Source organism: Ambystoma mexicanum, chromosome 10 (genome assembly GCF_040938575.1).
Source record: "Ambystoma mexicanum isolate Mex_15411 chromosome 10, UKY_AmexF1_1, whole genome shotgun sequence".
In the NCBI taxonomy this organism is placed as follows: Eukaryota; Metazoa; Chordata; class Amphibia; order Caudata; family Ambystomatidae; genus Ambystoma; species Ambystoma mexicanum.
The window spans coordinates 637,127,474-637,140,283 of record NC_090932.1 but is presented as its reverse complement, the minus strand read 5'-3'; positions in this window follow the sequence as shown (position 1 = coordinate 637,140,283).

Here is a 12,810-nt window from a genome sequence, read left to right as displayed (position 1 = left end):
CCAGTTGCATACTTTATATTGTTGTCTCAAGCCCAGTATAGTAACACAAAAATACAAGAATAACCTTCCCAACTTGATGTAGCTGCCGATTGCACAATCACACACTTCCACAATCATCCTTACCATCATACTCAGACACTCATGCACAAAGCAGGGATACACTACACACCAGCACTACACACCAGCTCAACCCACACTTTCTTTTTTTCTCCAACAGACCCCAAAGAATGACTACCAAAAAGCAACTTCGTAGAAAGCAATGCAGAAGTAGAGCAAATCAAAATAAGTGTCCAAAATAAGCATCCATCTCTAGCAGATTTTGTACAAAAAGTTCAAACAAAACAGCTAATACAGTCATTAAGCGAAACAAAACAAGCTTCCAGTATAGAAACTTTGCCTCCTCTATCAAAATGTAAAACGAAACAGAAAGTGATTAACAAGACTTCACCTACCACTACTGCTAATGCTGCACCTATAAATCTCGATGTAGTGTCAAGTAACCATACCAAAAAAAATATTTTACAAAAAATGTTCAGCCACAGAGTCCTTCAGAACCTTATAAAAACAGGAGAGAAATCATGCAAAACCCTTAAAACCTACCGTAGAAAATTAATCCTAGATGCTCTCATAGACAGTGCAATCCTTCTCAAAGGAAGTTATTTATTTTAGTTTTAAACAGAATGAAAATACTAACCAAACTAACTACTGAACTACAAAAAAGCCTTCTCAATAAACGGTATATCAACAAAAATTACTTCTTAAACATCTGTGGAGGTGAATAGAGTCACACCACGAGCACAGAACCATATTTTAATCAAGAAGCATATGAATAGAAGCAAACAAACCCAATTGCCATACATAGCAGTGGACGAGGGTATGAAAAACTTAATAACACCATTATGGTAAAAGAAACTCTGCTCATAAAAATACCCCCAGAAAAATCAGTATAACCTCTCCATTCTACTGAACCAAAACGTCCAGTCTACAAATGGCAGTGCACATCAATGTATAACATTGCCAAAAAATCTTTCAAATCTTTACGCCAGTTCCTCAATCGGTATGTAAAAAGCAAAGACAAATTCAAAATGAAACTACTACAAAATATGGATGCCTGTCCAGTGCGCAAATACACAGGGCTACAAAGACATTTGTTAGCCTGCATTTCAGGACCTATTTACAAATGCACCTTCGATCATATCAAAATGATATCAACACATCATTCAACTATAAGAAATCTAGTCCAAAAACTCTACTATGCTAATAGTCCTGCTTTAGCACTAGCCAACTTAAAGAACAATCTTCTACATGGTACAGCCAAACAACTACTCAGAGAAATAGAACGTATCCAGAGAAAATAATAAATGATTGCTCTGTTTCAAAGGTGCTACTTACTGTATGTATGTGTATCAAATGATGTCAGTGAACCCTAAGGAAAGGAGTGTGAGTACAATGTATACAAATATGTGCATATACAGGGAAGGTATAGTAATAAAAATAAAACTATGAGAAAGTGCTGATAACTCTAATGATTATCTTCATGCACAGAAAGGATTGCTCTCCTTCAAGCCTGCGTCTTCCGCTATATATATGTTTCATATGATATGACTTGACCCTAAGTCTACAAATATAGTACCTTTTCAATTTTTACTTCCTGACTGTTAATGAAGAAAACTATGTGGCTTAGATATGTCAGTAAAGGGGAAAAAGGGAGACATCAGTGTTGTCATCAATGACATTTGTGATGTCATCTTTGATGTCCTTGGAGTTAGTGTCAGCAGTGCACGATGGCGAAGTTATGGTTGCTTATCTTACCATAACTGCCGAATTTCAGGGGTTTTTCGGTTTTACTTTGAACCATAACGTCCCTTTTAACAAAGTTTTTTCACTGAATTTCATAGGTTTTTAGTAGCACAACTTAACCATAACGTCCCTTTAACAAAGTTTTTTTTACTGAATTTCATATGTTTTTGGTAGCACAACTTAACCATAATATCCCTGACTTTACATACATGTAACATAGAACATACTGAACCCCTAGCTAGTGATTTCGATGTCCGTGGAATACCGCCATGTCCGCGGACATATTGAAAAAATCTGAGCGTGGTGAATGTAAATTTAAATAGTGTGCCCCATTTCCCCTTTGAGGTTGGCTCTGAAAAGAGCCGTTTTTTTGTTTTTTTTGCAGATGCTTGACAGACACCTGTTATTTTTTATTTTTTATTTTTCTTACTTTACTCCTAAAATCTTCACATAACCTTCTCCAAAGCAACCCTTACATTCCAAAACAGAATGGCATTTCCCATAAAAGATAAGGAAATGCCATCTTCTTTAAAATAAACAGCAGCTCTAAGCATGAAGGCACACATGCCTCGGTTGATTACACACCTAGCATTGTTTTGCTGAGGACAAAAAACTGAACCCATATTGCCCTAGGTACTAATCCAGAAAAAAATACTTTGGCATTTGGAAGGATCTTCATTACTGCTTGAACCAAGTGTTCCAAATCTGCCAACAAAGTAGGGGCACTGGCATAGCCCAAATGGAAAGCACCCTATTGAAAAACTACCACATGGGGACTGTTGATCCTGCCCATATCTTCACAAACTTGTACAATTCCCTGTACATTGCAATCAGGCACAGTGCACCACACCACCTCCACTCCTTTAACATCAACATTCTTTACAACATGCCTGCATTGAGCATACTGTTGTAAACCATGCACAAACATATCTCCGAGCACCAACACCCTGACTTTCTCCACTTCTGCCATCTTCACTACACACAGTCTCTTTGAACACAAATCCACAACCTCAACATCTGATTGGCTGATCCCTACAGTCTTCTTTCCATGCTGGATTTGCAGGAAAACCCCGGATGTAGCATGCCCTGTCTGCAGACCGCATAACTCTTAGACAGCCCTTCTACCATTTCCACTTCATTCTCTGTGCCATTCCCTCATTGGATAGAGCTAAGCAGGCACACAATACGGAGAACGTCCTCCGAACACCCCCATTTTGTTTATTTTCGAACATTTCAGGACACCGCGAGTGTTCTTACAACACATTCAACTTGGCAGCGAACAATACGGACAATGTCCTCAGAACACCCCAATTTTCTTTATGTACGAACATTTCAGGACACCGCGAGTGTTCTTAGAACACTTTCAGCTTGACAACGAACAATACAGACAACGTCTTCAGGACACCCCCTGCGAACATTCCAGGACCCAACGAGTCTTCTTAGAACACTTTCAACTTGACACCGAATCCATTCTGTTTATTTACGAACATTTCAGAACAGCCGTGTTGTCCGCAGAAAAATCGAACACAACAAAAGTGTCTAGCACATAAAAAAACAGAACATTGAACCTATCTCATACTCCCCCACCCTCCCCAAACACTCTTACACACCAACACACTCCACTAAATACAATTTTTAATCAAAGTTTCACTGCGCTGTCCGCAGTCGTCCGCGAATGCAAGATGGCGGGCGCCACAGAAAATCTGACGCGCTTCACACACCACGCTGTCCAATCAGCGAACACGTTGCATGTCCGCGGACATCACGCAAGCTGCTCGGCCAACCAGGGCACTGTCCGCGCAGCGAACCGGGAAGTCCGTCCGCAGAGCGAACGGAGATATCACTAATTGTTTTGCCTTACATTTTGGTCATTTTAAAAAAAACTACTGGACGGATTTACACCAAATATGCAAAAGCATGCTTTCGCGACCAAGCCCCCGCTCCTGCTGCATATTTGGTGTAAATCTGTCCAACGGTTTGGGCTGTAGGCATGCACAAAGTTTTTTCCCATTATGTCTATGGGAAAAAACAAAAGTTTGGGGACCCCCCCTATAACTTTGCCCCGCCTGGACCAAACCTCTCCAACCTTTGCATAAACATTCAGAGTGGGCCATATACTTTTTTTGCAAAGTTTGTTGAGGATTCGTCCAGAGGGAGCGAAGTTATAAGCCACCCAAAAAATGTTCTTCCTATGGAAACACCAACTTAACTATAACTACATGGACGCTATGCGTCCATGTAATATATATATATATTACTGGGACTGCGGAAGTGGCCCTGTAGGTATGGTTAAGTTGCTCAATGCATAAGAAGATCACTTTTCTGGCAGTTTATAACTTTGCCCCCCCCAGACAAATCCTCCCCAAACTTTGCAATAATGGTATAAGGCCAGGTTAGATTGATTCTGCAAAGTTTGGTGAGATTTTGTTAAGGAAAACATTTTGGGCAGCTGTCATAGCTGTCTGCGGACTCCGCCATAGATCGCAAACAGCTGTGTGAGCAGACAGCTTGGAAAAGACATTTGGGTCACTTTTTGGCTGAAAGAGGGTATATAAATGATAAGGAAGTGGAATGAAGGTAATGTGGAGCTGTTTTTATAGGAGAAAAAAGGGTTTGGAAATGCCGCCAAGTGTGTGGTTAATTTCAGTGTCTGCAGACATCATTTCAATTGCAGGTGGTTCAGGTGGTGGTTCAGGGGGAGTTGTATTAGTTGATGGTGCATGGTATATACTTGTTGTATAGTTAATTGTATTGTGGTGGTCGTGGCTAGTGGCCAGATTCTGGAGAACCTTGTTGAAGGCCATGCCTCCCAGAATCTGGCCACTGGCTATGGACACCACAGTAGTAATATGTGTACAGTAATTGCTAGGGTTACTTAGTTTTATAGCATTATGAAGCTGGAATCTCTGGTTTATTTTCTGTGGAAAAAACAGTACAATTTGTTAAGCATGATAGTTTAAAAACTGTAGTTGTATACAATATTACATACACATTTTTTAGACCCTCATAAACAGTAAATTCTAAGTGCTATGTTGGTACAACATTAGTGTATGACACGCTGCTGTTGTCTTGACATTGAATAATTGTTGGGTCATTGGAGAAAAAAAATCCGTACTGGATAAAAAAAACCTGATGACAGTTACTTGAGTGTGAGGGTGATAGAATGTTTGTTTGAAGTATGTTGTGATTAAGGGAATGCTTGATGTAGTTAGATACCTGTTGTATTGTAACTACATTAGAGGTTAGAAGTTTTGTCGTATAAGAATAGAGAAGGCGTATTTGAAGTGTTTTGGAATGAAGGGTATTTTTCAAGTATTTAGATACCTGTTGACGTATTCTAACTAGATTGACTGTCAACATTACTATTTTAGTATTATGGATGCAGTTTGATACCTGCTGGTGTATTCCAACTGTTAATTGTGCTATAATTTAGTGACCAAATTTGGGTTGAAGGAATATTAAGTAGGCATTTGTCAAATTTGCTGGTAAACTATGTAGTGCAGTAATGGCAGTATCGTTACATTCAAACCAACCACTTCTTTTTTGGACATATGCACTGAAGGTTGTAGTTGTGGCAGCAGTGTGGTATACTATACCAACTGTTGTGAAGGTTTTCTTTCCAAGAGCTACTTGGCCGTGTGTAAGACCTGTACGCTTACAGTTTTTTTTTTTGCTGCCATCTGCATTGTACCTTAGACGCATTAGTATGACATATTGGCTATGTGAGTTTATTTGTATGGTGGGACGATTGTCTGAACTGCAAAAAGGGCATAATATGCCAAAGATTGCATTTTGCAAAAGCTGATGAAATGGAATGGATTCAGAATTTGGTCTGGATACATATACAATTCATTCATTATGGATGTGGTCTTGTGAAACATGGTTGCAGAGAGTGCATGTCTGTTTTCACGTGTATGAAATCTGGAAGATTTCATTTATAGGGATGTTTTTGGTTTTCAGTACTTGCAGTAAGTACATTTGGAATTCCTGTGGATCTTCCTGTGTGTTTATGATACATTTTACCATTTGTGCACAGTAGTCCAATTCTTGCATATATGGTGCCGGTGCATCCGGCATCCCCATTCCCATTGAGTCCAATAGGACTCCAATGGGAATGGGGACTAATTTTTACCGGCGCCTGGGAATGGCCAATTACCAGGTCTGCTGGGGCTGTAATGCCCTGTAATTGCCCATTTCAGGGTGTCGGTAAATTAATGTCTTCGGTGGCAGCCATGTCGGTAATCACCGGCACGGCTACTGCCAAAGTAGTAATGAGGCCCCATGGTCCTATCCTATCGTGTTTGTCACTAAACCTGATAGTTCCTGGAGATTCTGCATAGATTTCCATCAAGTTCATTCCATTTCTGACTTCAATGCCTATCCCATGCAACGCATCGATGACCTAATTGATAAACTCGGAGCAGCCAACCTTTCTATCCAACTTAGACTTAACCAAAGGGTACTGACAAGTTCCGGTATATGGGCCAGATAAGGAAAAGACTACATTTTCAACAACCCTAGGAATTTTTTAACTCAAAGTCTTCCTTTTGGCTTACACAGCTCGCCATCCACTTTCCAATGATTCCTGGATAAAATCCTCCAACCCTATTCCGATTTCTGTGGAGCTTATATTGATGATTTAATCATTTATAGTAAGACCTGGGAGGACCATCTCTTCCATCTTTATACCATCATGAAAGTCCTCATAGAGGCCGGCCTAACTGCTAATCTAGCTAAATGCAGACTGGCCCAATCAGCCGTAAAATACCTCAGCTTGTTTGTAGGGAATGGAATGTACACTCTCAACATGAGAAGGTGAAACCTGTCCTAGATACACCAACACCCAAGACCAAAAGAGATCTTAGAGCCTTTCTCAGGTTAATAGGATATCACCATAGGTTTATCCCTGACTTTTCGGACAAAACAGCTAGGCTGATGGATAAACTCAAGAACACTGAACCCCAGAAACTTCATTGGAATGACGAGGATGATATATTTCATAACACCTTAAAACAGACTTTGTGCCAGAACCCAATCCTGAAGGTAGTAGACTTCTCTAAAGAGATTATATTACAAAGAGATGACTCCCCAAAAAAGGATTAGGAGCAGTCCTGTTCTACGATGGATTAGAACACCCCATTTTATTTGCAAGTCGCAATCTTTTCCCATGTGAAAAGAATTACTCTGTTTTGGATCTAGAGGCCCTGGCCATAATGTGGGCCATTTTCCATCTTAGATACTACCTTTTAGAAAGATAGTTCACAATCGTTACAGACCACTCGCCCCCGGTTTGGATTAGCCAACATAAACAGTCCAACCCTTGAGTCATGCGATAGTTTTGAGACCTGAAACCATACTGCTTTACTGTGGAACACCGAAAAGGAAAAGACCAGCAGAATATAGTCTTCTTTCGTGGTTCCCCTGTGAAACAGCCGTGGCTACATTACATGTAGGAAGGGTAGGTGAGACACCTAAAGGTGTCTCACTCGCTAGTCCCTGGAGATCTGACATCCAGTTTTCAGGGAGTGGAAGTGGGACACCAACGGGCGAGAAGCGGTACCCCCTTCCTTATAACACTGTTTCCCTATATTGATATTGATCATTTATTTCTATTGCGTTAGTACACAAGTGTTTCAGAGCACGACAAGGCAAGGGAGGTGAAAAGGGGAGAACAAATGAGCGATGTTACTAGGCCCAGTGACATTGAGAACTCGCAAGTGCATAGGAGAGGGGGAGCGGAAAAGTGCATGGAAAGGGGGAGAAGTGGAAAGTGCTAAGCAGAGGAGAAACAGATAAATAACAATAAATAAATAATAAAGGCAACAAACAGTGGTAGTGCAGCCAGCAATTTGCATGTGCTAGGTTTAAGGCAGAAGACAGGGTAGGTCTGATAAGTCCAGGAAGGAAAAAGGGGGGCTGTATGGGTACAGATACCGACCCCAGTGCAAGAGCTGGCCCGGAGGCAGTGTGGGAGGGTGGTGGGGTGAGCAGGTACCTGGGCCCAGAGGACAGAGAGTGGCCAGGTGCACAGTGCCAAGAGAGAACAGATCAGCAGGGGACAGGGGGAGCGAAGGCAGAAGAAAAGAGGAAGGTCTTGAGGTGCTTCCGGAACCGGATATGGTTCTTCTCTAGTTTTAGAGTGGCAGGGTAAAACCCTGAAGGATATTTAGAAGCTCTAACTCCCCCTTCCAACACAAAAAACCTTCACACTCTGAGAAAAACAATAGACTAACACTGTTTACCTAACATGTCCCAACACAAGGGTCAGGCAGAGTCAAGCAATTGACAGTGACTATACACATCTGACGGCCCTTTCCCTTATCCACTGGCAAACGCACAAGTTAGCAGCTATTCCAGGATGGCAGTTCAAACGGAGGAGAAAGGTGAGAAGACTGCAAGGGACGACGAGGAGGGAACTGCTTTGCCCTTTTATCAATGGTGCACAGAGCCGTTCCGCACTGATAACCATGGTGGGGTTGAAACACTTGCTACCATGGTACCGCCCTTGACTCCAGAGACAAGAAACATCAAAGAGTTCAGCACAGCTTGTGAGTTGGAGGGAGAACCAATAGTAAACCGAACTGTGTTGAACGAAGGTTACAAACGGCAACCTGATATGAATTGAAAATAATTTATGAACAAAGAATGTGTGTTTTACTAAATGCTTGCAAAATAACAGGGAAAGAACACTGGCAGAGTGGTCCGGTGCCACGTGGGTGCTCATTCGAAAGACTCTGGCCGCTACTCTTTTGAAGAAACTACAAAAACCAGAAGACCCTAGGAGAACCTGCTGCAGAGTGTCAATGTGGTCAGACAAGGAAGGAGTAAAACCCCTTGTACAATTGATAGTCTTTGACACATTGCAAAGAAGGGTCAGAGCCTAATTGAGGGGGATCCAGGGGCAAAGAAATGCTGTGAAGCATTGTGTCATCAAGTGTGAACCCGGCTGAGGGATTTCGACAGTGAACAGTTGTTTAAAAATACATTGTGACTCTTTAATGTTGTTGCAAGTTGCTGATATCTTGAATTAGAGGCAGTAGTGAACCCGACTGATGGAAGAGGCAAACGTTTCAAAAGGATCGGAGCCCAGTTGAGGGGATCCACGGGTGAAAGGAAATCACCCGACGGGAACATTACTGAAAGCAACTTTGGTTTTGTTATTTGTTTTACACATCAGGCCCTCAGGGGCAAGAAACTTATGTATGAAAGAAACTTGGCCACAGAAGGTCCTGATATCATAGAAGAGAACTGTAACCTCATGCTGGAGAAGCCCAGAGGTGTGCTGAGCCCAGGAGTCCCAGCTTGTCTCCCATGCAAGAAACGTGGGGAAGGGAGACCCCAGTTATATCATACTGACTTATCGTTTTTTGAATACTTCTTTATTTTCTGGTGATCATTATCCCACACTATTTTGTAACTTAGCGGTAAGGATTCGCAATATGTTTTTTTGATATAGGTCCTTTTTATTTGACAAGAAGCTAATAGGACTCCGTTATTATTATTTATGGTCGTAGCTTTCTCCCATCTTTACCCCATCTTAGATTTAGGTACAGATTAGGCATTTTTCTTACCCATTTTTACATTTTAATAAACACCCTTGAACTGTGATCACTTGTGTATGTCTTTATTGTTGCCACCATGAGTTCCTTACATATGTTGTAGGCAGCTAAACCAGTGGGGGGTGTTACTATAGATGAAAGGTTGTTTGTTAAGTTGTGTCGAAATGTGCAGATTTTTTTTTATTAAGAATGTTTTACCAGAACCAGCTTCACCACTTGCATACATGAGTAGAGGGTTATACTTTTTACAGCTACAGGTTTTAGACCATGTTCAATTTCTTGAGTGACTTCTAGATAAATGGTGAGTTGTTCATCAGTTAGCTGGGATTCCAGCACTGACAAGTCTTCCTCAGATTTTTTATATTGATAAATGGTATTTTCTACCTCATTCATGCCTATTTCTGCTTCATTTAGAATGAGTGGTTCTCCAAGTGGCTCTTGGCTTTCTGCAAGGGAAGGTTTACTGCCATAAAGAGTGTATTTGTCTAGCTGAGCTTCAAATTCTTCCTCTTGTTTGCGTTCATTGTCCAAAATGTGTTTGTATTGTTTGAAATTGTCATTTGTTATACTGCTTTCATTTGCTTTGAATCCAGCTTCAAATGAGTCAAAGTCACCTAATAATTATGTCTATTTTCTCCAAAGTTTAAAGATTTTGAGTAAGGCCATGTAATATAGTTATCAATGTTGTGGAGATTTAAATGATAACTTTGTATGATTAATTAAACTGTGTTTGGTGAGTTTCACAAGTTGAGACTGAATATTTGCAAATTGTGTCATTTGGTGTGTCATTGTTTTTGCAAGTGTAGTTTTGGGCAATGTTGTACAGACACATGTTTTCCAAAGCAGTACTTCGGTTTGTGTAGTATGTGTTAATTAAATTATTTTTTTAAATGTCCTGGCTGTTGGGGTCATTCGTGGCTATGTTTTCTATCTCTTGATAGGATTTTAGTACTCTTTTTTTCAGGATGAAGCTGGTCCAAGGTTCAGCCAGACAATGTGTTCAGATTTACCATATAAGGCTGTACCTGTTAAATGGTCTGTAGCTTCTTAGCAGCCACATTCTCTATGGGAGTGCATTCTTATATCGAAGCTGTACAATTTTCTTTGATAGTGGTTTGTCAGATGATATGTCATCCCGGTGGTCTTTCAGCTCTGTTTTCTCAGCTTTGGTGAGATAGGCTGTGACATATCTTGCAACTGCAGTGGAAATGTCTGCAATGTATGTCTATGTTTGCATTCTAGAAAAGGGCAATAATTGCATTGTGATCACTGATGTACTTGGATGCTTTGTCCCTTTTAATGTTGTATGTATTTTTAGGGGATTTGCCTTTTACACTGTGTCTAACAGAAGAGATAAAGATATTTAATTGTCCTTTTTTGAAAACTGGTATGGGGAAGCCAAAGTGACATTTGGTGTAGTATGTGCCTTTACTTTTATATCTACATCTGCAGTATTTAACCCATTTAAGTTCTGGAAGCATACAACTTGTGTATGTAGGTCACTATCTGTGGTTTCTGAAGGGATGTCGCAGGTAATATGTTTTTTAATAGACCAAAACAGTGGCATCACTATCAGGGCCAAATATAGAAGTATTTTCTATTCACGAAAGCATATGGATGTCGGGTGCTCCTCTGGGTTGATATTCTTTTCTCCAAAAGAAGTGTTGCACTTCTCTAAGTGGATGGGTAGATGTATTGCTGATAAAATGCATCATGGAAATGAAGCCATGCTGAAAGTACCTTGATATATTGACAGGGTCATGAAAACAGAGTTCTCCTGGTGTTTTTATATCGATTGCATCTTTATTTTAGTTTGCAGTGACTAAGTCATGCAAGTCATCCCATGGGTACTCTACACAGCTTAAAGTAACAAACCATCTGAGTGGGCCTAGGTTCCTTAGCATACAACGTACGCTAAGGAACGTCAGAACCTTTATCCTTTGGTTCCATGCATGTTTGCCAAGATATTTGTGATACTTGACTGCAAAACTTAATCTTTGTCTTTTATTTTGTGAAGCAGTTGTGTAGCGGATATGTTTAAAAAGTTAGATCCTGTTTTTAATGCGTGTGCAACTTCATAACATAGAGTTGCTAGTTCACTTTCGAAGAGGAGGTTGAACATGTATTCAACATTTTGTCTGAATCTGGGGTCTCCAGAATACATTCGTAAAGAGCAATTTTCTGATGCACTAATATGCGTGGACCTTTAGTCATATCTACCTCCTTTTCCTGTAGAAAAGAGTAGAGGAAAATAACATGCTTCTACACTTTTCCCCATATGCACTTTGGGGATCCTTTGGCTGTATGCATTTGATATGTTTCTAATGCATCATCAATTGTGACTTTGGAGTGTAGTGGGTGAATTGTATACTGGTCTAAAATGTTGGCTGCAGTAAGAGGATCTACACATTAAAATTGGCCAGTTGCTGGTGATTCTTGAATAATTTGGGTGGGTTCTCTTAATGTTCCTCTATGTTTATATCTTTGTAGTATTCATTGTTTTCTTTTAGATATTGTAGGGCTTGTCTAATGTTGTTTAAGTCAACTAGTTGTTGCCAAATTGTGTTGTCTTTTGTTGGCACACCATTAACTAGTACAATCAAAGATTGATCTATTAGCCATTGTATTCCTAGAGTTTGTACATTTTCCTTTAGATCTAATGGCAAATAATGGATACTACTTTGCCACGGATGCCCTGCAGTAACTCGGATGGAGGTCATTTGGCTGATTTTGGTTGAAGGTGTATCATAACTTGAAATGGGTGCACTGTTTGTATTAAAATGCTATTGTACAAGTTAAGCTGTTGGAGAGCTTTCGGAAGTGGGAATATTTCTAAGTTATTAGTGTTAGCAAGTGATGGCATTTGGTTATTGTCATGCTTTGTGTTGCAGTATGTGCAAACTGTTGAGGGGTCAGTTATTTTGTATTTAGTTTCTGCTGTTAGATATGAAGCTAATTGGAACCATTGGGATTCTTTATTGTCTTCTATTTTGTAGGCTAGATCTACTATTTTTGTGCGCTTTTTATGAAACGTTCTGCAACATCAGACACAGATTTGGTCTGGTATTTCAGCAGATGTGTTTTGATACTTAGCTATTTCATTTTTGTATGTGTTTATTAGGATGTTGGTTTTTGGTAATGTTTTCGAAGTTACCTTCATTTCCAAAGTATTTATGTTGGATGTGCACTATTTCTTGATGCATTTCTTTGGCTTTTCCATGTAGGAAAATGTTATTTGAATTTTGCAGTTGTAGAACAGGACTTTTTGAATCATATAGTCGATGCACAAGATTCCATATAGTAGAATGGTGTGTTGCTAACATTTTGATGTGGGGAAAAATGCTTTTTCAAGCAGTTCCTAAAATGCAGGCTAATGAATATCCTCGCACACCAGTATGGTGGCGCACTGGATCGAACTCAATGGCTTCTAAAGTTTTCATTTTACTTTTGT